General features: G+C 44.9%; 1 long non-coding RNA gene across 1 annotated transcript in view; it reads left to right on the top strand.

Moving 5' to 3' along the window:
- The window catches only part of LOC129326482 (uncharacterized), a 56,729-nt gene extending 30,439 nt beyond the window's left edge, over positions 1-26,290 (top strand). Inside the window, exon 3 of the long non-coding RNA XR_008596698.1 lies at positions 25,725-26,290. This is a non-coding gene — a long non-coding RNA (uncharacterized LOC129326482). The remainder of the gene's footprint in view (positions 1-25,724) is intronic.
- The last annotated feature ends 275 nt before the right edge of the window (positions 26,291-26,565 follow it).

Here is a 26,565-nt window from a genome sequence, read left to right as displayed (position 1 = left end):
CAATCTGTAATATTATGGGCAAGCAGGACGTGGACAAAAAGAAATCACACCCTAGGTCTGCTAAAAAACTTCAGCAATTCTTCTCCTCGGCTCAAATAACATCTACGTGAGACGCTAGCCTTCCTCGAGAAAACATGGCGGGTAGTGAGGTAAACAACGCAACAGCAAGCCAAGCTATTTCTGATGCTGAAGGTCTGGATCCGCAGTTGGCTAAACTCCAAAAAAATCTCTCTGCTGAAATGGCTAGCCTAATACAGCCAATAGCAGCACAACTTAAAGAAATCAGATTAGACCTGTAGAAAACAACTTACAAAGCAGACCAGGCAATTGAAATCGGAACAAGACTGCAAGTCCAAGTAATTGATCTTCAAAAAGGAAACAACAAAATGCAGGATAGAATGATGTCCTTGGAAATATCCCGACCCTTGAGGTCCCACCCTGTGACAGGTCGGCTACGATCTCTGCGGCAGTTTCGGGGCCAATGCGGTTGGCATAAGACCTACGTACCCAAGCTTCAATAGGGGAAAGAAGAGTAGAGGAGAAACTAAGATTGAAACAGTGATTACAACCCAAGGAAAGTGAATGAGAAGGTAAAGATCACTATCTTCTGATACGGGACAGATTGTTAAAAGTAAAGAAGAATAAAAGTAGATTTTCAAACTGCAACAGGCTAATTACAAGGAGGGGAAGACTCGGCAAGAGTTGTATTAGAAAAAAGACTAAGTTTAAAGAAGTTATTAAAGAAAGTGGACTATTGTTTTGAATACTTGCGGTTATGGAGCTGTGAGAAAATTTTACCATCGCGAGAGCTACTGTGGGAAGTCGGGAAACAGGAAGTACGTAATAACAATAGAGTTGCTGGAGAGAAGCGGCCCCTGCCGGAAGGCAGGAAGAAGGGAATCGCCATCTTTGAAAGGGGAAGAGTCGCGGCTTCAGTGGAAGAGGAAGTAAGCCATTTTGGATTACAAAAATCATAGAAGAACCATAGAGAAAAGACGCCCGACATTTTGGATTTTCTAAAAGTTTTTTTGCAAGAAGACCGGGACGTTTAAATTAAAAGGACATTAAATTTTACGCCACGGAGTTAAGGAAGAGAGCGGACTCGTGGGAGCGAGCCAAAGCAAGCCCCACGATGTCGAAAAAAGAGTGGCAATCGGCAATAGACAAAAAACTCTTAGAAGTGATTAAAGAACTTAAGGACATGAAACCGGAGCTGATCAAAGAGGTTAAACAGACAGTGAAAAGTGAGCTGTCAGAAGTGAAGAAAGGTATGGAAACAATGCAAAATGAATTGCAAGGAACACAGCAGAGAGTCAAAGTAGTGGAAGGCGCGGTGGAGAATCTAGCTGATACGCAACAAACAGAGATGAGATTGATGAGGGGAAGAATGGCGGTTGCGGAAAGTAAACACATGGAGAACCAGCTGAGATTTCGCGGCTTGCCGGAAGTGGAAGGAAAGACCGCGCAAGAACAGATTACTGAGGTGTTAGCTGAATACCTGGGAAAGGAGGAGGAGGAAGTTGTGGCTATCCTGGACGTGGTATATCGCGTAAATTCAAGAATTGCGACCCAGAGGAAATTACCAAGAGACGTGATTGTGCAGTTCATGACTCGAAATATGAAAGAGAAGATTGTGACTAAACAGTTTCAAGATCCATTGGAGATTGATGGCAAGACGATTATCATTATGAAGGAATTACCCAGATCGGTGTTACTAGATCGGAAAAAATACAAAGCGCTAATTCAGATTCTGAAGGACATGAAAATCAGGTATAGATGGGAATTACCAGAAGGAGTGTCCTTTGAATTTGGAGGGGCCAAAAAGCGTATCAGATCTGAACGAGAGATGGAGCGTTTTTTAAGGGACAATGAAAAGGACTTACCAGCAACAAGATTATGATTATGGAGTGTAAAGTCTTATCTTGGAATGTAAATAGACTTAATTCACCGAATAAGAGAAAAAGCATTTTCCACTGGCTATTAAAACAAAAATGTGATATTGTATGTTTGCAAGAGACCCATATTCGAAAACAGGACGTAAAATATTTAAAATCGAAAAAATTGGGTAATGATTTTGCAGCGGCCTCTAATAAGAAAAAAAGAGGAGTGGTGTTGTATATAAAAGAGGAGCTGCAGCCAAAGTTTGTAATGAAGGATGTGGAAGCCAGATTTATAGCAGTGGAATGTATATGGAATTTAAAGAGAGTGCTGGTAGTCGGAATTTATGCACCTAATGGAGCAAAAGAAAGCTTCTTTGAGGATTTGAGGAAGCAACTAGATGAACTTTCATATGACCAGATAATTCTTGCTGGAGATTTCAACGGAGTGACAAATTTGGAATTAGATAAAAAATCACCAACTGCACAAAAGAAAAGAGGACTGTTACCAAAGCTGTTTTTCGAATTGACACAACAGGAAACCTTAGAAGATGTATGGAGAAGACAAAACCCTAAAAGTAGACAATTCACGTTCTTCTCTGCAAGACATTCTACACTATCGAGAATTGACATGATCTGGGCCTCAAAAGACTTAGCGTTATGGACTAAGGAGGTGGAAATAATGCCGATGGTAGGCTCGGATCACAATCCAATTATGTGGAAATTGGGGAGAAGGAGCAAAAGGAAAGGATGGAGAATAAATGAGGACTTGCTACAAGAGGGAGAGAACATGGAGATGCTCAGAAGAGAGACAAAGTTCTTCATACAATACAACATGAATAAAGAAGTACCAACCAACAAGGTTTGGGACACCTACAAGGCGGTAATTAGGGGCATACTAATGGACTTAAATGGAAGAGCCAGAAAAAAGAAAGAGGAGAAGAGACAGGAGATTATGGAGAAAATAAAAGCCAAAGAAATACAGTTAAAGAAGAGACCAGGGAAAAAGAAAATTTATCAGGACATTAAAATACTTCAAGAACAGCTGACAGCAATGAATAACAAAGAATTGGAGTGGAATCTTAAAAGATTGAACCAAAAAGCGTTTGAAGGTGCAAACAAACCTGGGAAATATTTGGCATGGCAACTGAAAAAGAGAAAGGAAAAGAAAACAATAAATAAAATTTGTGAAGATAACAAAACGTATCTGGATCAGACAGCCATTAGTAGAGCCTTCTATAAATTTTATGCCAAATTGTACAATAAGAAAGAGGTGAACAAAGAATCAATAGCGACATATTTGGAGAAAATGAAGCTCCCAGTAATTTCGGAAGCTTGGAGAGATAGATTGAATAACAAAGTAACGGATGAGGAAATAAGAAAGGCAATACAGTCAACAAATCTAGGAAAGGCGCCAGGGCCAGATGGACTTACAGCTAAATTTTATAAGGTAATGGCTAACGAACTGGCTCCATTCCTAAAAGAGGTGATCAATGGAGTCTTAAAGGATCAACGGATTCCAGACACCTGGAATGAAGCTAACATATCATTGATCCCCAAAGAGGGTCAAGATCTGACTAATGTGAAAAATTACAGACCTATATCATTACTTAATAATGACTATAAAATCTTTGCGAAGATACTGGCGGAGAGAGTGAAGGGATGGCTTTCGGAAGTTATTGAGGAGGAACAAGCAGGCTTTTTGCCAGATAGACAAATCAGAGATAACCTAAGGACAGTGATCAATGCTATTGAATATTATGATAAGCGTTGTGATAAAGAGGTTGGTTTCTTCTTTGTTGATGCTGAAAAAGCGTTTGACAACCTGAACTGGGACTTTATGTTTGCCACTATGGAAAAGCTACAGATGGGAGAAAGATTCATAAGAGCAATTAAAGAAATGTATAGAGACCAGAATGCAGCAATTGTAGTGAATGACGAGGCTACTAAGAAACTGATTATAAGTAAAGGAATAAGACAAGGTTGCCCGTTGTCTCCGCTGTTATTTATTCTGGTATTGGAGATTCTGATGATACAAATACGACAAGATGAAGAAATTCGTGGAATAAAAATAAAGGACTTTTCTTATAAGGTCAGAGCATTTGCGGACGATATAATGTTAATTGTAGAAGACCCAATGGAGAACATGCCAAAAGTGATAGAGAAGATTAAGGAGTTTGGGGACTTGGCAGGGTTTTATATTAACAAAAAGAAGTCAAAGATATTATGTAAAAATATGACTAAGCAAAAACAACAACTGTTAATGGAAATAACAGACTGTGAAGTAACAAGTAAGGTGAAATATTTGGGAATTGAACTGACTGCAAAGAACATAGATCTATTCAAAAATAATTATGAAAAATTATGGACTCAGATAGAGCAAGATCTGATTAAATGGAATAGACTGAACTTGTCATGGTTGGGAAGGATTGCAGCATTTAAGATGAATGTGTTACCAAGAGTAACGTTTTTGCTACAGACAATACCAATTATCAGAGACTCTAAGCAGTTTGAAAAATGGCAGAGGAAAATATCAGACTTTGTTTGGGCAGGCAAGAAGCCTCGAGTGAAAATGAAAGTTTTACAAGATGCAAAAGAAAGAGGCAGAATGCAACTGCCCAATCTAAGACTTTACTACGATGCAATCTGCCTAGTGTGGTTGAAAGACTGGATGATGCTGAAGAATAAGAAATTATTGGCCCTAGAGGGATATAAAAAAATATTTGGATGGCATGCATACCTATTGTATGATAAAGTAAAAGCGAACTCTCTGTTCTTGCATCATTACATACGGAGAAGCCTATATGCAACTTGGAAGAAGTACAGAGACTATCTACAAGAAGGAACCCCCCTATGGGTGGTTCCATATGAGGTAATAGATCCGAGAGCTGTCGATACTGAGCAACAGTGTTTAACGTATAAGGAGATAACCCGAATAGAATCTTCTAAACTTAAAATAAAGACACAGGACGAGTTATCACCAAACTATGATTGGTTTCAGTACAGACAGATCAGAGATCTCTACAATTCGGACTGTGCAAAGGGAGGCATAAGAACAGAGAACTCGGAACTAGAGCAGACACTTTTAAAAGAGGACAAGAAGGAAATTTCCAAGGTATACCAAGTACTGCTGAAATGGTATACTGAAGATGAAACAGTTAAAGTACAAATGGTGAAGTGGGCCATAAATTTCAACAAAGAAATAACAATGGAGGCATGGGAATACTTGTGGAAGAATACAATGAAGACTATGACGTGTACTAATATTAAAGAGAACATTTACAAAATGATTTATCGTTGGTACATGACACCAAAGAAGATTGCGCTAGGGAATCTGAACACTTCTAACAAATGCTGGAAATGTAAAAAACATGAGGGTTCCCTGTATCATATGTGGTGGACGTGTGAGGTAGCTAGGCAGTACTGGGGGGAAATAATAAGTGTAATAAGTGAGATTCTACAATTTCAAATTAATAAGAACCCAGAACTCCTGCTACTGAACTTGGGAATGGAGGGCATTCCAGCCCAACACAGGACATTGTTATTTTACATGACAGCAGCGGCTAGACTTTTGTATGCGCAAAAATGGAAAGTACAAGAAGTGCCAACTATTGAGGATTGGATTTACAAATTGCTGTATATGGCGGAAATGGACAAAATGACAAGAAAATTGAGAAACCTTGACCCAGGACAGTTCAACACAGACTGGGAGAAGCTGAAACAATATTTGGTGAAGAAATGGGAGGTGGGAGGAGAACTGTGGCAGTTCGAGAACTATTGAAACATAATAAAATGCAGAGGGGGGTGACTTTACTGGGGGGTGGAGAAGTAAATGAGAATTTCTAAGCAGTTATTTTGTTAGATTATTATATATAGAATAATATATAGAATATTGATAGAAAAGAACTAATTATATGGACTGACTAACTAATATTACTTTTGGTAAAAATTGTATGATGTACTAAATTGAATAAGTCTACCTGAAGATATATATGGGTCAAATTGATTGATAACTTTTGATGATAGTTATATAGATGTATAATCAAAGTAGAATAAAAATAATAATATAATTAAATATAACTAAAGCAGAATGAAGATAAGATAGGCAGAAAAAGTAACATATAGAGTATAAGTTAAATTGGTTGACTTATATGAATGTATGGTTTATATGGTTTATGGTTTATAGAAATATTTGAAATTATGAAAAATGAGACAAATTGTTTGTCTAATATGGAAGAAGGGACTTAAAGATAGGGTACAGAGTATTAAAAATAGTTAAAGAATTATTGCTTAGAATAAAGGGAAAGTATATGTTTGTTAGATAGATGAATTTAAAATGAGTAAGGGAAAAGGGACAAAGGGTTGGAAAACTGTTGGAAGTCTACAAAAAGGGGGGGAAGGGAGGGGGTTAGAAATTGGGAAATGGGGGAATTGATTGTAATGTGAAATTAAATGACTCTAATCCAATAAAAATTTTATTAAAAAAAAAAGAAATCGGAACAAGACTGCAAGTCCAAGTAATTGATCTTCAAAAAGAAAACAACAAAATGCAGGACAGAATGATGTCCTTGGAAATATCTTCCTGACAAAAGAATCTAAAAATACATGGAGTGGAGGAGATTTTGCAACCGAAAGAGGACTTATTATCTTTACTCACAGCTATATTTGCCTCTTCACTGCAGAGAGCTGAAACTGCACCTCCGATTATCTGGAAAGCCTACAGAATAGGATCTAGGAAGCGAAGTGACAGAAATGCTCCTAGAGATATTATTGTAGAATTCTGCGACCAGGAGGCAAGACTAAAAATCTTAGAAATCGAGAGGAATCAAGGTTACCTCACTTTCGAAGGCAAGAGATTTTCTGTCTTCACTGATCTACCCCAAGAAGTTCTTCGTAGAAGACAGGAACTACGTTTGACTGCTCAAACCTTGAGAGAAGCCAATATCCCCTATAAGTGGCTCAACTTCTGCAAGCTGTTAGTAAATCATCAAGGCAAAACATATATCGCTTCTGACCTGGACTCAGGTGGCTCTATGCTTCGTAAACTAAATCTAAGCGATGCGTCAGAGATGGAATGAGAAAGAAGCCTCCAGAAGAGAAAAATGATGCAATCTCTCCCCTCATAAGGGAAGCAAAATCCCAGTCAGAGACACTTGAAGTCTAAATACTCCTGCTTGTCGTGAGACATTCGTTTAATTTTAAGACGTGGACATTAAGTTAGCTGATATATAGCCTGATATATATAACCCTGATAAGAGCGGGTCATTGGGGAGGGGGAGAGGAGATCTCCTTTGTTTGCCCCTATTTTATTTTTTTAACAGTTCCTCAGAATTGGTGATTTACCAATAGTTGGTGAGTGAAGGAACTTTCCAACTATAGTGTACTGTTAAGTTAATAGTGATACTAGTTAGTGAAATTAGTTAAGGTTAAGGGGGGGTTAAAAGATAGGAATTAATAGTAAGATAAGATGTTATACAGGATTGTAGAGGTTAAGAAGGGAGGGAACGACTGTTTGGGAGGAGGGTGGGAGGGGGCAGGGGCGGCGGGCCTATTGAGGCCAGGTAGGCGGTGGCCGCAGGCACGGGGTGCCGGAGGGAGCGCCGGAGGAGGTGTGGCGTGCAGGAGCGCACGCCACAAAGCACCAGCCTCCTATCCCTCCCACCCCACGCTACTGCCGCCGCCAGCACAAGCCCCCGGCCAGGCACAGCCACCGCGGGCAGGCATCTGCGGCGGCGCAGGCAACTGAGCGGGAGAGCTCGGAGGCCGCCCGCCACAGCAATCGGGCCGGTGGCGGCGCATGCGCTCCTGTGATGACATCACACAGGCTGGTGCGCGCCCGCACGCATGCAGGGGCGCCCAGCCAGCTGCGAGCGTGGTAAACCCTTGCGCCACCCCTGGGAGGCGGGCTACGGACAAGTATTTAACACAAGGAAGTGAATTTATTTTTGGTTATAACGGCTTCAATCTTTCTTAATTCAACAGCTAACGAGTCGCTATTGATACAAGTTGCTTTATTACTGTGCCTAGACTCTTTTCAGCTGTCTTATAAAAATAATTTATCATTGCTTAGCTAAAAAAAAAATCAGCCCCATGTGGGGGCTTTCCCTTCCTTGTTGCACCAGGAATGACATCATTCCTTGTGCAACAAGGAAGAGCTCTGGAGTGTGCTCCCACACACTCTGGAGCTCCTGAGCCCATTCCCCACACTTTCCCTCCTGCTTGCCAAGGGAGTGGTGGCAGGGGTAGAGGCTGGGAGCAGGATGGGGTGTCCCCGCTCCCACTGGAGGGCTGGTAACCCTACTCCTGCATGAAACAGGGGAGAGGGGTGTTGAGTGATTCCTCTGTCTTGGGCTGCCAAAGCACTGGATTCCTCTGTGGATTTTCTAAGTCCATGTGGGGGTGTGAGTCGTCTCAAGCACACCTCATCCTCCCCTTTTCCTTATGCTTTCTGGGTGAATTAAGGTTTTCCCTGGGGGTATCAACTTTGATGGCAGTTCTATATTTTGCTTGTGAGCAGCTTTTAAGTCTACAAATAAAATGGCCACTGTGATGTCACAAGGGTAGGCAGAATGGAATGTGGAAACAGAGTAACAAGCTGTCATGAGTATTGTCCATGATATTTGAATGCAACCTGTAGTTTATGGTGTGGTAGTAATGTTGCACTGGATGGTTTTCCATGTTCTGGGAGAGCAAGATTTGGGCCCAGTAGCACCTACAAGACCAACTAGAGCACCCAAACAAGAAGGGAAAGTCATTTATGCATCCTCTTTCTGGGCATTCAAATATAACATTAAAAAAATAGAGTTGAGACAGTTGGCATAGCAACCACATGCCTTTTTATCCCAATCGAGCTCAGCAGCACTTTCTCAGTCATCCTCAGCTCAACAATGACATGAATTCATACACCCCATTTTCACATACTTGCCATATAACAGTCTCCCCATGCTAGGATAACCCTTTCCTGTATTTCCCCCCTTTAAAAAGGTGCTGCTGTGCATGATATTCACTGCCTTGGGGGTCCAAGCCTGCTGGCAGAACTACATACATACTGGTGCATACCACCAGTAAAAAAGCTCTGACCCTTTTTCTCTGTACTTCCTGGTGAGTCATCCAGGCCATGCTATTCTTCTGTAACTGAGGGCCAAGCTACAAGTGACGAATGACACTTGAACGGCAAGTGAACAGATTCGCATGTATTCCTCCCTGTTCACTTGCGCTCCACTTGATCCATGTAGCGATCAAGTGGAGTGCAAGTGGAGCGCAAGTGAACAGGGAGGAATACACATGAGTCTGTTCACTTGCTGTTCAAGTGTCATTTGTCACTTGTAGCTTGGCTCTGAGAGACATTCCCTGTTTACTGCCTGACTCTAGATTTTTTTCCGAAGCATCAAACTCTCCATCATCTTTAGATCCTAACAGCATATGCTCTGTGGCAAGTTTAGCCTGTGCCATTTGTTGCTACAGAAATTTCTTCCTCCTACACAGACCCATCCTGATCATCTCCCTAATAACAATTTTGAAGCAAAAACAAGAGAATATTTACATTTCAAAGATTTGGATGCTATTATGCTGAAATTGCAATTCCTGTCCCTGGGAGAGTACAGTTTATTTTATTTTTATTTGCTTCATTTGTGCCCCATCTTTCTACCCAGTAGAGACTCAAAGTGGCTTATATCATCCTCCTTGCCATTTTATCCTCACAACTAGGGATGTGCGTTTCGGCATTCAGAATGCCGAAAGAATGCCGAAATAAAAGTGTTTCGGCTTCTTTCGGGGAATGCCGAAACGTTTCGGGGAATGCCGAAACGTTTCGGGTAGCCGAAAGAAAAAAGCCGAAACGTTTCGGGATTCTTTCGGCTTTCTTTCGGCTTTTCAATGGGAAAATGCCTCCATCTTCCCGGACGTCTGGGGGAGGCATTTTCCCACCGAATAAGCCCAAAATTGGTGGGGACCTTCCTCTAACCCTTCTCTAACAACCACCCAAGTTTCAGACAGATTGGACTTTGGGGGGCCATGTTATGGCCCCCCAAAGCAGGTCCCCCCATCCTCCCATAAGAAAGCGAAGGAGCAGCATATTGTTAGCATGCTGCTGCTAATCTTTCTTCATTATTTCCTATGGGGAAAAATGAAGAAGCAGGCTTCCTTTGCCAGGGGTGGCATTTTGCATGCAAAATGCCCCCAAGCCCTCAGGGGCCCTTCTCCCACCCCTCCTCCCACCCCCCACCAAGGCTCAGCCTGCTCCCACTTGGGGGGGGGCATTTCATGGCCTCCCCAAGTAGGTGCTCTTTTCTCTACCACTGACAGCTGGGGAAGGCTTGTCTTGCCAGGGGTGGCATTTTGCATACAAAATGCCCCCCAGCCCTCTGGGGCCCTTCTCTCACCCTTCCTCCCACCCCCCACCAAGGCTCAGACTGCTCCTACTTGGGGGGGCATTTCATGGCCTCCCCAAGTAGGTCCTCTCAGCCCCTAAAGTCCACCCCTTACAGCCCCACACAAACCCAATTCCCCCCCAGCTGCCCCTCACAGACCCAAATCCACCCCCACCTGCCCCACACCCATAACCCCAGGAACAGGCTGGCAAAGGCCAGCCCTCTCCCTTTGTTCCCTATGCTGGGAACTTCTAAACTCTCTTTCCCTGGGCAATTCTGCACAGCCCAGGGGTGCCACAATGGTGGGCACACTTCTGAGTGCCAGCTGGTCCCTGTGAAAGAGCACCTGAACCACAGACACCCTCCCTCAAATTCCCCCACCACCTACAGAGATGGCTGGCCAGCCAGCCCCATTGTTCCCTATGATGGGAACCAACTGCACAACAAAGAATAAAACAAGAACAACACAAAATAAAGTTTTAAATTTTTTTTTCTCCCTTCCAAAGTACAAGTAGGCAAAGCATTATGACACATTACACCAGCAGTCCCCCACACAGAAAAATAACACAACTCACTTAACATCAGAGAATCACAAAGCATGATTCCTGTCAAAAACACTTTATTTCTTGAACAGCTTTAGGTTACACAGCAGGGGGGAACACCAAAGGGCATGGCAGCACTATCTTACACAAAAATAACACAACTCACTTAACATCAGAGAATCACAAAAACACAATTCCTGGCAAAAACACTTTATTTCTTGAACAGCTTTAGGTTACACAGCAGGGGGGAACACCAAAGGGCATGGCAGCACTATCTTACACAAAAATAACACAACTCACTTAACATCAGAGAATCACAAAAACACAATTCCTGGCAAAAACACTTTATTTCTTGAACAGCTTTAGGTTACACAGTAGGAGGGCACAACAGGGCATGATAGCAATGTACTACAAAAAATGATACAACCCACTTCACTGTTTTTGACAGCAATTGTGTTTGTGTGATTCTCTGATGTGAAGTGAGTTGTGTTATTTTTGTGTAGTACACAGCTTTCCTGCTCTGTGGTGCCTTCCTACTGTGTAACCTAAAGCAGTTACAGAAATAAAGTGCTTTTGACAGCAATTTTTTGGGGTGATTCTTTAATGTGAAGTGAGTTGTGTTATTTTTGTGTAAGATACTGCTTCCATGCCCTTTGGTGTTCCCCCCCTGCTGTGTAGCCTAAACCTGTTCAAGAAATAAAGTGTTTTTGACAGGAATCGTGTTTTGTGATTCTCTGATGTTAAGTGAGTTGTGTTATTTTTGTGTAAGATAGTGCTGCCATGCCCTTTGGTGTTCCCCCCTGCTGTGTAACCTAAAGCTGTTCAAGAAATAAAGTGTTTTTGACAGGAATCGTGTTTTGTGATTCTCTGATGTTAAGTGAGTTTTGTTTTAATTTTTCTGTGTGGGGGACTGCTGGTGTAATGTGTCAGGTCCAATATATATCTTAACTATACTGACTCCATTTTCTAATGCTTTTAGTGTTTAAGTATTTTCTCCTCAGGTGCACCAGTTCCCAAGCAGCATTCCCACCAGAGGAGACTGTTTTGTCTAACACCGTTCCACCAGGCATTGGCCTTGAAGGAGAGCAGCTTCCCAGGACTGAAAGATGTTGTTTTGAGAACTGTGGGGGGAGGCTGTTCCAGATGGGTATTGTTACTCTGTATCCTATGCTTGCTCTTCATTGGTAACAATGATCATGTACCATCCTGAGTCTCCTATTCAGGACAGTGGACTATAATGGATCTTTTCTGCAATAAAGCTTCCTTTGCCAGACATTGGACTTATTCTTGCTTCTAAAGGGAATCTTGCAGAGAGTACCTTATTTAGCCACAGTCTGACATTTTGTTACCAATCATGTCTGAGTCGGGCCCAGCGGAATCCAAGGTTGTCCCGGACAGGGATCCTTTGTTTGATCCGTATGCGTCTCCCGACAATCAACCGGTGCAAACCCAAGACTCCCAGGAGCTGGGAGCAACCGGGAACGGAACCGGAGCCTCCACTTCTACCCTGCCTCTCATCGACTTCAGTACTCGGAACGAGACCGAAAGCAACCTCGGGGCAAGGCCGAAAGCAACCGCTCTCCCCTTGATCTCGGTACCCACCCCGTCGGAGTGGGGAGCCAGACCCCGAGAAACCAGAGAGCGCCGGGCAGGTGGACTCCATCCACGAGTTTCGATGGACGGGCGCCGAAGCCTAGAAACCGTCCCGGAACTAGATAGCAGCCAACCATGGCGATATTGGAACAGGACGTTTGAGCAGATGGAGGGGGACACGTCTCGCCGAGGCGCCCTGAGTTGGGATTATTCCGAACTTGCCCCGTGGAAGGAGCCAACGGAAGTCCCTGAACAAAGTTGGGAGCAGATACGAGGTCGCACCTATGCGGTAGATACCAGCATCTCGGCCGTGACGGGTATGGCCAAGGGAATTCTAGCCGCGAGGTCGCGAATAGTCCAAGGGGACCCTCCTCCGTGGGGCCCTTTCTCCCCGGTGAGTACAGCGAATGAAGGTTCCCTGAGCGAACAACCAGGGCCAAGTCGTATACAACAATTAGAAGCTAAGCTGATGGATATGGAAGAAAGTTTGGCTCACGCCATTCATTTAATTTCCTCAATGGGGGCAGGGGAAAGACTGTCTCCTGAAGAGATGGCGATACAGATAGCTACCCTTCAGAGTGTCATCTCCTATCCGATGGAGGAAGTTCAGCAGCGGTCGTCACCTACCGGCGAGGGGGGCACCTATCCTGGCGAATCGGGAGAACAACCCAAGGAACTTCCCACTCAGCGAGAAACTCCACCGAGAAGGGATCACCCGGTTGTGCCATCCGGTGAGACTCCCATCGAACCTCCTATCACGGGAGGGGATGTGCCGCCAGACGAGACCCCCGTTGAGAGGCCTACGGAAGGGGAGGAAAAGCCAAGTGATACACCGGTGATACCCCCCCATACTTCCCCTAAAACGGTCCGGCCGGACCAAGCGGGAGCACCCGTGGCTCCATCAGGGGAGGGAGCCCCTGGTCAACCGCGCGAAACTGTTCCCGTCGGGCAACCTCCGGGAGATGGTCTACCAGCGCCAAAAGGCCAGCCGACGCTTCCCAGAACAACAACGCCTGGAGGGGCAAGCCCGCGCGGCCTTCCACCCATTCGGCCTTCGCCGCTGCGGCCCCTTCCGCTTCGACCACAACTAACCCCGCCGCTGCAGCCGATACGTTTGCCACTGGAACAGCCCGTAAGACCACCTCCGAACCAACCGATGGGGCCTACACCACTACGACCCCACCAACCCACCCCTCAGCGGCCGATTATTACTCCGCCGCACCGACCTCAACCGCAAGCACCTCAACCGCTACGGCCAGCACCTCCGGCATTGCCACCAGCCCAGCCGAGAGCACCACCACCAGCCCAGCCGAGAGCACCACCGCCAGCCCAGCCGAGGCCGCCACCCCCGGCTCAACCGGTGATGCCACCGCCAGCACAACCGGGTCCCCCCATACCTCAAGTGCCATTGATGCTTCCGGCGGACTTCTACCCAGCACCGGCTCCGAGGCAAGACCTCCCAATGGGTTGGGTGAAACTGGACGCCACTTTTGATGGGGATCCCTCCAAACTGGGCTTTTTTCTAGTGCAAGTCGTGCAATTCTTCAACCGGTGGGGACACCTCTTCGGCAGCGAGGCCAGCCAAATTGAACATCTCGGCTCCCGCTTACAAGGGAAAGCAGCGGACTGGTACGTAGGACTATATAATATCGGGGCCCCAGAACTCGATACTCTCCAGGGGTTGGTAGATGCTATTAGAGCACAATATGAAGACCCCTTAGAGGAAACCAGGGCCCGAACAGAATTGCAGGCCATTAAGCAGGGCAGCATGGCAGCGAGAGACTATATCACGAAATTCCGACAATTGGCTGCCAAGTGCCCCAGGTGTGAGGAGTCCACAAAAATTATTCTGTTCAAACAAGGACTTAATCCGAGACTTTTGGACAGAGCCCTCATGCAAGACAATCCCCCTACGCTGTTAGGTTGGATTCAACTTGTCTGCGAAGTGGAGAATCGCATTTTAGAAGTCCGTTTGGTTGAGCAACAACAACAAACGGGACAAAGAAAACCATTGACCTTACAGAAGGGAGCTCGGGGAGCTGGCTACGCCACCCGTGGAGCGAGAGATGCTAGATGGCAACAAGGGCTGTGTTTGCAATGCGGACAGGCTGGTCACTTTGCAGCACAATGCCCCTACCGGCCTGTGCAAAGACCTCCGCTCCAATTACGGCGCCCAACCCTTGCTCCGTTCCCTACGCTCCAACGCCCGACTCCAGCTCCACGAGCAAACAGAGGCCGCGGCGCTTCCCAAAGGCCAGCCTCAGAAAGAGGGCTGGAAGCGGAAGAAGTTATGGAATACGATCCCGCTTCCCCATCTGCAGAAGTCAATCCAGAAAGTCCCCAGTCGGGAAACGAGATGGATCTGTCGTAAAAGGGCCCAAACGACAGATCCGCCCCAAGCCCGTCCCTGCACGGAACCGGCCACCTGGGTCCATTTTATTCATGCCAGTGACTTTAATCAACCCAGAGAGAAAAATGCACATTCGGGTGCAAGCTCTTATTGACTCGGGTTGCTCAAGAGATATCATAGCCCCAGCTCTAGTCAATGGACTAGTCTTACCAACTCGGGAATTACAAAATCCAGTAATTTTTGAACAAATGGATGGTACCAACATGAATCCGGTCACAACTGAAACCATCCCGGTGATCACAGGCATGGGACAACATTGGGAAAAGAGGTCCTTTGTCATCAGCTCTACTGCCAAGTACCCGTTAATTCTAGGCAGCAAATGGCTATGTGATCACAATCCCTACATAGACTGGGCTCAAGGATGTATTACCTTCAATCATGCCAACTGTAAAATTCACCGTTGGAATCAAAACTGGGGCGAGGACCCAACTTACAAAGAAAAGGCCCTCCTCACTCAAGAAGAAGTCAACCAAATACCCGAACCGTACTGGCCTTTCCTAAATGCTTTCTCGGAGGAGGAAGCTGATACTCTACCCCCGCACCGACGAACGGACTGTGCGGTGGAAATTTTACCCGGAGCCTCATTGCCTAAAGGACGACTCTATCCCATGAGTCTCCATGAACGTGAAGAGCTCCGGAAATTCATCGACACCAACCTCCAACGAGGGTTCATCCGCCCAGCCTCTAGCTCCCACGCCGCTCCAGTTCTCTTCGTGAAAAAGAAGGACGGGGGACTCAGACTGTGCACAGATTTCCGAGGACTAAATGCAGTGTCCACCAACAACGCCTATCCTATACCGCTCATCCGAGACCTTCTCAACGTCGTGGCCCAAGGTAAGATCTTTACAAAATTAGATCTAAAAGATGCTTACTTCCACGTTCGTATCAAGGCAGGGGATGAGTGGAAAACCGCGTTTAATACGCCCCTCGGACAATATGAATACTTAGTTATGCCTTTTGGATTGACGGGAGCCCCGTCTGTATTCATGTCCATGATAAACGAAGTTTTACATGAATTTCTGTACAAAGGGGTGGTGGTGTACCTTGATGATGTTTTAATTTATTCTGACACCGAGGAAGAACATGTTCAAATGGTACAAAAGGTCCTGGCCACCTTGATGAAGAATAAACTGCCCATCAAATTGTCCAAATGTGAATTCCATAAAACCGAACTCACTTACCTTGGGTATTGTATCTCACAAGAGGGATTGAAAATGGATCCAGCCAAAATACAGGCGATCCAGGATTGGCAAACACCCACCACCCGCAAAGAACTGCAATCCTTCCTGGGTTTTGCCAACTTCTATAGAGACTTCATAGCAAATTTCGCCCAAATCACACTCCCCTTAACAGAATTGCTGAAAACCAAAGATAAAGGGGACCAAGCCAAAAAACCCTCTGCTAAACTACAATGGACCCCCGATTGCCAAACGGCCTTCGAATGCCTTAAAAAGCAATTTGTAACGGAACCCATCCTCTCCCACCCCAACGAACAATCCCCCTTCATAGTACAGGTCGACGCCAGCGATACGGCGATAGGGGGGGTTTTGCTGCAAAAGGGGGAGGATGGGAAATTGCGGCCTTGTGCATTCTTGTCTAGAAAGTTCTCAGAGGCAGAAAGGAATTGGAATGTGTGGGAGAAGGAGGCCTTTGCAGTGAAAGCAGCTCTCACAAACTGGAGGCATTGGCTGGAGGGGGCGAGATACCCTTTTGAGGTCTGGACAGATCATAAAAATTTGGAGGCCCTCCGAAGCCCACGCAGACTGAATGCCAAGCAATTGCGGTGGGCGGAATTCTTTTCCAAGTTCAACTTCACCCTCAATTATCTCCCGGGCAAAACTAACTTTTTAGCGGACGCCCTGTCGCGCATGCCCCAACATAAGAGCAAACGGGCGGAGACTGTCGACACGGTCTTCTCGCCTAAGCAACTTGGGGGCGTGGTGACTACTCGCAGCCGTGCTAAGCAGCCCCTCCCGGCCGACCAAGAATGGAAATCGAAACTTAAAACTGAAGTGGAGAAGGAGGGGGATAAAGCTCCGCGAAACAAACTAACCCAATCCCCACAGGGGGATTGGCTAGCTGGGAGCAAGTTTTATGTCCCGGACAGCCTTAAGCTGGAAGTCTTGCGGCGCTGTCATGATGCTCCCACTGCTGGACATTATGGGTATCTGAAAACTTTACACCTAGTTCAAAGACAATTCTGGTGGCCGGGCATGCGCAAAGACATTTCCCAATACGTTAGTTCCTGCCCTGTTTGCCTCAGCGCAAAGACCAGGAAAGGGAAACCTCCGGGTCTCCTGCAACCATTAGAAACGCCGAACAGGCCCTGGGAAGTAATCTCCATGGACTTTATCACTGATCTACCTCTTTCAAAAGGACATAATTGTATTTTAGTTGTGGTAGATCTGTTCTCCAAACAAGCCCATTTTATCCCCTGTACTGCTATACCCTCCGCTCGAAAACTAGCGGATCTGTTTCTAAAACACATCGTAAAATTACATTCTTTTCCGTCCAAGGTGATTTCGGATCGCGGCGGACAGTTCGTTGCCAACTTCTGGCGGGAGCTTTTGAAAATGTTGAATATTGAACAAGGTATCAGTTCAAGCCACCACCCACAAACCGACGGGCAATCCGAAAAAACAAACCAAATATTAGAACAGTTCCTTCGTTGCTACATCAATTTTCAACAAGATAACTGGGTGGACCTTCTCCCTCTAGCCGAATTCTCCTATAACAACAGTGTACACGCTTCAACGGGAGAAGCCCCCTTCAAAATTGTATATGGGACTCACTTCAATCCCTTCCCATTGGACGCACCCCCTCTCCATTCCTCTAAATTGCCAGATGTATCCTCATGGTGGGGGGAGGCGGTGCAGCAATGGACTATCATTAAGAGACACCTCGAAAAAGCCAAACTGGATTACAAAAAGTACGCAGATCGCCATCGTGTGGCCGAACGGGAATTGCAACCAGGGGACCATGTGTATATTTCCACAAAGAACCTAAAGCTAGCTCAGACAAGCCGCAAACTCGCTCTGAAATTCTTAGGACCTTTTCCTGTGCGCAAGGTAATAAATAAAGTGACTGTTGCTGTAACATTGCCCAAGAACCTTCGCCATGTGCATGATACGTTCCATGTCAGCCTTTTGAAGAAAGCTCCCACAGACAACAAATGGCATATCAAAGCTCCACCCATTCCAACTTTAATTGATGACCAAATACACTATGAGGTACAACAAATTTTGGACTCTAAAATCAAGAGAAATCAGCTTTTTTACCTCATTAGATGGAAGGACTTTGATTCTGGTTACGATGAATGGGTGAACTCTGCACATGTTCATGCTCCTAGATTAACCAAAGCTTTTCATACTCGCTACCCATATAAACCAGGGGGGGATCTATTTTAAGGGGGGCAGAAATGTCAGGTCCAATATATATCTTAACTATACTGACTCCATTTTCTAATGCTTTTAGTGTTTAAGTATTTTCTCCTCAGGTGCACCAGTTCCCAAGCAGCATTCCCACCAGAGGAGACTGTTTTGTCTAACACCGTTCCACCAGGCATTGGCCTTGAAGGAGAGCAGCTTCCCAGGACTGAAAGATGTTGTTTTGAGAACTGTGGGGGGAGGCTGTTCCAGATGGGTATTGTTACTCTGTATCCTATGCTTGCTCTTCATTGGTAACAATGATCATGTACCATCCTGAGTCTCCTATTCAGGACAGTGGACTATAATGGATCTTTTCTGCAATAAAGCTTCCTTTGCCAGACATTGGACTTATTCTTGCTTCTAAAGGGAATCTTGCAGAGAGTACCTTATTTAGCCACAGTCTGACATAATGTGTCATAATGCTTTGCCTACTTGTACTTTGGAAGGGAGAAAATATTTTTTAAAAAACTTTATTTTGTGTTGTTCTTGTTTTATTCTTTGTTGTGCAGTTGGTTCCCATCATAGGGAACAATGGGGCTGGCTGGCCAGCCATCTCTGTAGGTGGTGGGGGAATTTGAGGGAGGGTGTCTGTGGTTCAGGTGCTCTTTCACGGGGACCAGCTGGCACTCAGAAGTGTGCCCACCATTGTGGCACCCCTGGGCTGTGCAGAATTGCCCAGGGAAAGAGAGTTTAGAAGTTCCCAGCATAGGGAACAAAGGGAGAGGGCTGGCCTTTGCCAGCCTGTTCCTGTGGTTATGGGTGTGGGGCAGGTGGGGGTGGATTTGGGTCTGTGAGGGGCTAATGTGGGGATTTGGGTCTGTGTGTGGCAGCCGGGGGGGAATTGGGTTTGTGTGGGGCTGTAAGGGGTGGACTTTAGGGGCTGAGAGGACCTACTTGGGGAGGCCATGAAATGGCCCCCCCAAGTGGGAGCAGTCTGAGCCTTGGTGGGGGGTGGGAGGAAGGGTGGGAGAAGGGCCCCAGAGGGCTGGGGGGCATTTTGCATGCAAAATGCCACCCCTGGCAAGACAAGCCTCTCCCAGCTGTCAGTGGTAGAGATGAGAGCAGAGCACCTACTTGGGGAGGCCATGAAATGCCCCCCCCCAAGTGGGAGCAGGCTGAGCCTTGGTGGGGGGTGGGAGGAGGGGTGGGAGAAGGGCCCCAGAGGGTTGGGGGGCATTTTGCATGCAAAATGCCACCCCTGGCAACACAAGCCTCCCCCAGCTGTCAGCGGTAGAGATTAGAGCACCTACTTGGGGAGGCCATGAAATGGCCCCCCCAAGTGGGAGCAGGCTGAGCCTTGGTGGGGGGTGGGAGGAGGGGTGGGAGAAGGGCCCCTGAGGGCTTGGGGGCATTTTGCATGCAAAATGCCACCCCTGGCAAAGGAAGCCTGCCTCTTCATTTTTTCCCCATAGGAAATAATGAAGAAAGATGAGCAGCAGCATGCTAACAATATGCTGCTCCTTCGCTTTCTTATGGGAGGATGGGGGGACCTGCTTTGGGGGGCCATAACATGGCCCCCCAAAGTTCAATCTGTCTGAAACTTGGGTGGTTGTTAGAGAAGGGTTAGAGGAAGGTCCCCACCAATTTTGGGCTTATTCGGTGGGAAAATGCCTCCTCCAGGCGTCCTGGAAGATGGAGGCATTTTCCCTTAGAAAAAAGCTGAAAGAATGCCGAAATAATGCTGAAAGAATCCCGAAAGCCGAAAGCCGAAAGAGATTCTTGTTTCGGCTTTCGGCTTTAACGATAGAGAATCTTCTTTCGGCTTTCTACTTTCGGCTATAGCCGAAAATTTTTGGCTTGCACACCCCTACTCACAACAACCCTATAAGGTATGTTAGGCTAAGGGTGTATAACTGGCCCAAGGTCACCCAGCCAGCTTCTGTGGCAGAGCGGGGATTCATACCTGATGGCCCCAAGTCCTAGTTCAGCACTCTAACCATTATGCCACATTGACTCTGAAGGAGCCACGCCTTATTACTTGACCATTTTAGATAACTCCCTGTTTATTTTAGGACAAAAGCTAAAGCACATCTGATCTTGAAAATAGTTTTCAGCCCCCTTCAGCCTCTTATTCATTCCTCAGATATGGAAGTAAACTAGAAGATGAATCAAGTCGTATGTCTGTTTTGCTAAGACAACTGACCTTGAAACAGGGAAGAAAATTAAAAATGAAAATGATGCACACAAAAATATTTCCATGTTGGGAGAGGTTAGATAAGTGCTGATAGATTTAAAATGCCCCCAAAGTTCATCATAACATCACTTATCGAGAAAAATTGGCAGGAAACATCCTTGTTAAAGCAAAAGCAAATGGAAACAACATTTAATCAGGCGGGCATATCGAGCCTTGTGTTTCAGATCAGCTGATTGTCTAAGTTCATGTTCTCACAAGCTACCAAATACCTCACTAATGAAGGCCTCTTTAGCCACCCCTGGGTGCACATCTTCAGCTGTTAACCATCTGATTAAAGTGGAAGGGAAGAAGGATAAACTCCTCCGTTGTTATCAAATGATGACATATAATTTGTGCAGTTTTTCCCTTTAGAAAACAGTTGGAGAGTTTTGCAATAAACTGCTCAGCAACTGCATGGTTGCACACAGCTGTCTCTGGCTGTGAACAATGGGCTTGTTACCGAAAAGTGCCATAAATCATATTTTGCTCAATGGTTGGAGGCTAATTAGAAAGCCATTTGAATGGAAAATAAAGTGTGCTGGAAACAAAATTAAATTCTCTACTACATAATGATTTAATAATAAAAAGTTGTGCTGATTACAGGATGGGAAAACTCAGAATTTTTTATTAGGTTTCCTTTGTAAATTGTTCCTTAATGTGAATGAACCATATTGTAAGTGCCAGAAACAGGCATATTTTCTGTCAATTCAAAGTGTTTTTCCCCATTAGTTGCCAGTATTTAACGCTGTATAATCCCTACATCAAGATGTACTACTGTATCTAAATAATCCTCAACAAAGATTGCAGAATTTGAGCTAAATCATTAAGAAAAAACTTAATTACTCATAAAGGGGTTTGCTCAGGAATAGAGAACAACTGTACTAATTCACATCTAGGCTGCTGGATTTCTCCAATGTGCACTGATACATCCGCCCTGAGCCCTTTATGGGGAGGGCGGAACAGAAATTTAAATAAAATAAAAATAAATAAATACATCTCTGTTCCTACAGTTACAACTGATGACAAGATTATTCTTCAACCAATCCTAACATATAACCAGGGATATATGATTTGCAGAAGATGAAAACAAATCTCACATATCAAAGACAACTCATTCTCTCTCTGCTCTTATCCAGTGAATTTATAGTACATGTAGAAAATTGAGTGATTGGACCTCTGGGGTATCTTGCCCATAAACCAGAATCAAAGCCACCAGAGAAAGGGTCTTTTTCAAAATTCTTTATAATTAATCAATAGCAGACAAAATCATATCCAAGACTCTTGACCGCATTGGCCGGGTTGGCGTTGCAACAACAAGAAAACACACAGAGACAAAGCTAAGGATAGGGTTCACAAAGGCATTAGATACAATTTAGTGGGGTGGGAGTGGCACAGGAAGAAAGGGCTGGACATCATCTTCTCCCAGTGCTTTGTCCCCGATCAAATGAACAGTTCCACGGGGCTGCTTGAAAACAACGTGGATCATGGATCTAGTTAGCCCCTGCACCAGAAACCATTTCTCTGTGATAATTTCCTCCAAAGTCTGGCTCCTTGTTTTGGACCAATGGTCCCAGCACTGAAAGATACGGGGTTAATATTTCTTTGCAAGACGTATGCAGCACCACTGCCTCTTTATCATCTCTTATGCAGAGTTTGCATTTTCCGTAAGACTTTTAGAAACACCACCCCACCATCCCATCTAACCGAGGGCTGTTTTGAACAACACAATTCTTTCTGATTCCAGATGCATCATTATTTCTCAAGGGGAGTAGGAACTGGGAGAACTTGGCCTTCACGAAGAGAAATCAGAATTCCCTTCTTGTCTTGTACTAGCCTTAAATGTCTGTTGTATTTGGCTTTTACCCTGGAAAGAGAACAAGGAAGACAGAAACTGTCAAGATATAGAATTTCACAATAAGAAAAGCTGGAGCTTCCTTTTATTTGGGGAGGCAATTGAGACCCCAGTACAAAGTATGCCTAACACATAATGAAGGAAAGACAAATGACCTCTTTCCTCACCAACCCATTAAATCATGTCTAAATTTCTCTTTACTGTAAATTCAGCTGAAACGATTGAGACTAAAACATCACTCTGTCCCCCTTCAGCAGCTCCTTGATGTACACACTGGGCAGTGGCCCAGATGGATCACTGTCCCCTTGTAAAGGCTTTACTCACCACTAGCTTTCCAGATGAGATGTGGAAAAGAGCAGATGCCTAAGACAATCAGCTTTAAAAGAAACACAAGAATTGTAGATGACCAGTTAGTATAGTTGTTTGGTAAACATTATTCTAGAGTTGAGGCATCGGTCCCAAAATTATAATGACTGCAGTCAGGAAAGCGCCACTGGGCCTGCCAAGGGAGGCACCAGCAGGGGTAGCGCCACTCCTGCATGATGCTTCTTAGCTTTGCTTGCCTATGAGATTTGATTGAATCGAAAGGCAGAGTTCCAGCCCAGCCTTTTCCCCTCTCACTAAATTCCATACGATGAAACATTTTGTTCTGCATTAGTCAAGGACCCAAGCACAATTTCTTTGGGCCTGGTAACATATGGGACCCTGCTTGCACACATTCCTGCCAGATACATCATTATATATCATTATATAATTCATCATTATATGAAAGAAAATATATATCTATTTTGTTTCAGAAATGACATAAATGCACTATATAACTATAGAGGCTTAGAGCCCCCCCCCCACACACACACACAGACATACCAGGCAGGAAATATGAACTCATGAAGCTGCCTTATATTGAGTCAAAGCCCTGGTCTGTCCATGACTAGCAGCAGCTCTCCAGGGTCTCAGCTGGAGATCTTTCATATCACTTACCTGATCCTTTTAATGAGAGATGATGAGGATTGAACCTGGATCCTGCAGCATGGAAAACAGATGCCCTGCCACTGAGCCACAGCCCCATGCCTGGTCTTTATTCCATGTCAGGCGTAACAATCAGTAATGAGTTGCAGGATTTCCTCAGTTCCTGTGTGTAGTGCCCAATTCAGAGTGCAACTATGTTGCATATGAGGATGGTCTTCAGTCTTTCCTGTCCCATGACATTTTTCCAAGCTGAAACTGTTCTGGGTACGCTATTTGGCCAGCTGGAGAAATCTTTGAGTTTATAGTGTGCCAAACAGCGTGTGTGCACACACCCCAGGACTATTTAAGATCAGAAAAATTGCACAAGAGCTGAAGCATGGCCCAAATTAATGTTGTGAATCAGGCACCCTGCATGCAGGAATTGAGAACTCACAGCTCAAGTCTGCCTGTTACACAGCCCCCAGCCACAATGTGAAAAGTAGCCCATATATAACTACCATGTGGCTTGGTCAGTGAGAGCCTTTTCTCCTGGCCTCCCTTGCAAGCTGCCTTGAAATGTACCAACTAAAAGTCAGAATTCAGGTCCAGTAGCACCTTAGAGGCCAACTAGATTTCCCAGGTGTGAGCTTTCAAGAGTCAAAGCTCCCTTTGTCAAAGCTTCAACTCTCAAAAGTTCACACTTGGGAAATCTAGTTGGTCTATAAGATGCTACTGGATGTGCCTCTTGCTTTTCTACTACAGACCAACATGCCTACCCACATGAAACTGAAGGTCAGTATGTGGAGATGAAATCATTACTGTGTCAGTATATGGTGATTGGGGGGCAAAAAGACATGAACAGGAGATGGAAGGGAGAATGTATGAGCAGTGTCCAGGGCCGTGTGCCATTACGGGAACTGAGGTTCATATGAATGCCCCGAATGCTTCAATGCAAGTGCAAGAGCACCCAGGAGGACCTCTGTATAAATCAGCCCTTTCAGCTACCCTTGTCCCATCTCAAGATACCAGAAGTGGCCAGAAACGTTATGTTGGATGGGCTTAACAGAAAAACCATATTGTATACCAATAAACTGGACAGGCAGGCAGTTTTCAGGAAATCCTAAAGTCACACTGAATCATAACATAGAGACCATGCATCCCTAAGAACATGGTCTGTATAAAATAGATTAGGTATCTGTGAGAGCCAGTGTGGTGTAGTGGCTAGAGTGGTGGGCTATGATCTGGGTGACCCAGGTTGGATTCCCCACTCTGTCATGGAAGTGTGCTGGGTAACCTTTGGCCAGTCACATATTCTCAGCCTAACCTACCTCACAAGGTTGTTCTGAGGAAAAATGGAGGAAAGGAGAATGTCACTTTGGATACCCATTGGGAAGAAAGGTGGAATATAATGAAGTAAAATAATTACTAAACAACTAATTAAATAAGTAAATAATGCAATCTCTATATTGTTCATTTAAATACAACATTCCCATGAACTATAGTGCTTGACTGCAGTAATAAGTAGACATGGGCACGAACCAAAAAAAATTAACGAACCAGTGGTTCGCAACAATCCCAAGGGTGCGAACCACAACGAACATTTTCCGTTGCCGAACTGGTTCACAGTTCGCAGTTCGTGGGGTGCGGAACGCCCCCGTGGCACTTAGAGAGCCCATATTCCCAGGGAGTCTTTTGCAGGCTCTCCTACAGCCATCACCGAAGTTTGGACAAGATTGCAAAAGGGATCTTGGAGTTATACCCTCTCCAATCCAAGGCCCCCAGGAAACTCCCACAAAAATCCAAGCTCAATTATACTCTCAGTCTCTCTCCCCAAAGGCTAGCAAGTGGCAAGCAAAAGCTCTGTCTCACTCCACTGCTCACTGAAAGTGAAACCCAGCCTGGGAGCCCACAGCTATTTATAAGCACAGGTCCCATTGAGCAACGCAGGAGGTCTGCGTTTGGCCGTCAGAGCTGCCTATCAGGGTTTGCAGAGATGAGATTGGAGTGCCCATGGCTACAGAACACCCCCTTCCTCCTCCCTCTCCTGGGTTTCTTCTCCCAACTTGTAACCGCTTTGGCAGCTCCATGGTTGGCAGGAAGACCTGCCGATCAAGGTAAGCTGGGATTCCATTCGGGTTTCCAGGGCAACAGAAGGAGCACGGACAGAGTTCAGGCATTCCCCCGGCTGACTGTCTGGCTTCCCAAACAACAGCCGAACGCACCAAACCAGGCCTCTCCCGAACGCTGGTTCGTTGGCTGTGGACAATCACAAACTGCTGGATCGCAATCGCGCGATCGCCAATTTCTTAGGTTTTTGACGTTCGTAATGCAGTTCGTGCCCATCTCTAGTAATAAGCAAAGTTTTGTAATTGGACAAATATAAGCCTTCCTATTATATATTTGTTCTAACACTGTAATTCCTCCATCTCTTTCATAGTATAAAAAGAAGAAATGGTGTTTAGTGAATTTGCTTGCATGTATCTTCTCCTAATAGTAATTCTGTTAATGCAACCTGTTTTTTCTTCCTTGCAGGGTTGAATGTCCTTCCATGCTCAAGTGGATTACTAACTCTGCCCCATGACCAGCCAAAAATCTGGATTGCATGGTAGTTTTGAAGGGAAAAGGAAGTAGGGAAATGGAAGAATATGTTTCTGTGAACCTGTCAACAGACCACTTTCTGGGACGGAAGAATATCCATCCTATAGCAGTAGTTTAAGTCAGCTTTTATGTGGGGGTAATCCTAACAGCTCTTTAAGTAGAAAAAGCTAACTATTCTGCATTTAGTCAAATCAAACTCAAGTTATGAGCGCTACTTTCTTCTTGAATGATTTTCTTTGTTTTGAAATAGGTTGTATTCGCAACATACAAGCAGAAATTCACAGTCTTTATGCACCAGAAGATATTAAAAATATTGCCTCCTAGAATCACCACGTTAGACTAATACGTGGAGAACAGGTACTTCAATGGCTAATGAGTTACGGCTAAATAAAAGCTCCATGTTCAGAGGCAGCATACCTCTGAACACCAATTGCTGGGAAGCAGAATGCCTTCATGTCCTGCTTGTGGATTTCTCGGAAGAACGTGTTCGGTTATTGTGGAAAACACAATAATTTAGGATTCAGGATGCTGAACTTACAGACCCTTAGAATTTGTTCTATATTTGCGTATCAAACTAGTTACTTTAATAGCGCCATTGTTATGAGAATGTTCATGCAGGAAAAGTCTGTTTTCAGTTAGGTTTTCCCCAGGCTCATACAACTATATCTACGCACAAAATTTAAGCAACTTCTCTTTTTTGCTGAAATTCTTTAAAAATTATCAGTTGCTGATAACTATAGTTAAAGGTTTCAGGGTTTTTGTTTGTTTGTTTTTG

This window comes from Eublepharis macularius, chromosome 3 (assembly GCF_028583425.1).
Source record: "Eublepharis macularius isolate TG4126 chromosome 3, MPM_Emac_v1.0, whole genome shotgun sequence".
In the NCBI taxonomy this organism is placed as follows: Eukaryota; Metazoa; Chordata; class Lepidosauria; order Squamata; family Eublepharidae; genus Eublepharis; species Eublepharis macularius.
Note: the sequence above shows the minus strand (reverse complement) of the source record. Positions and strands in the feature narration are given on the sequence as shown.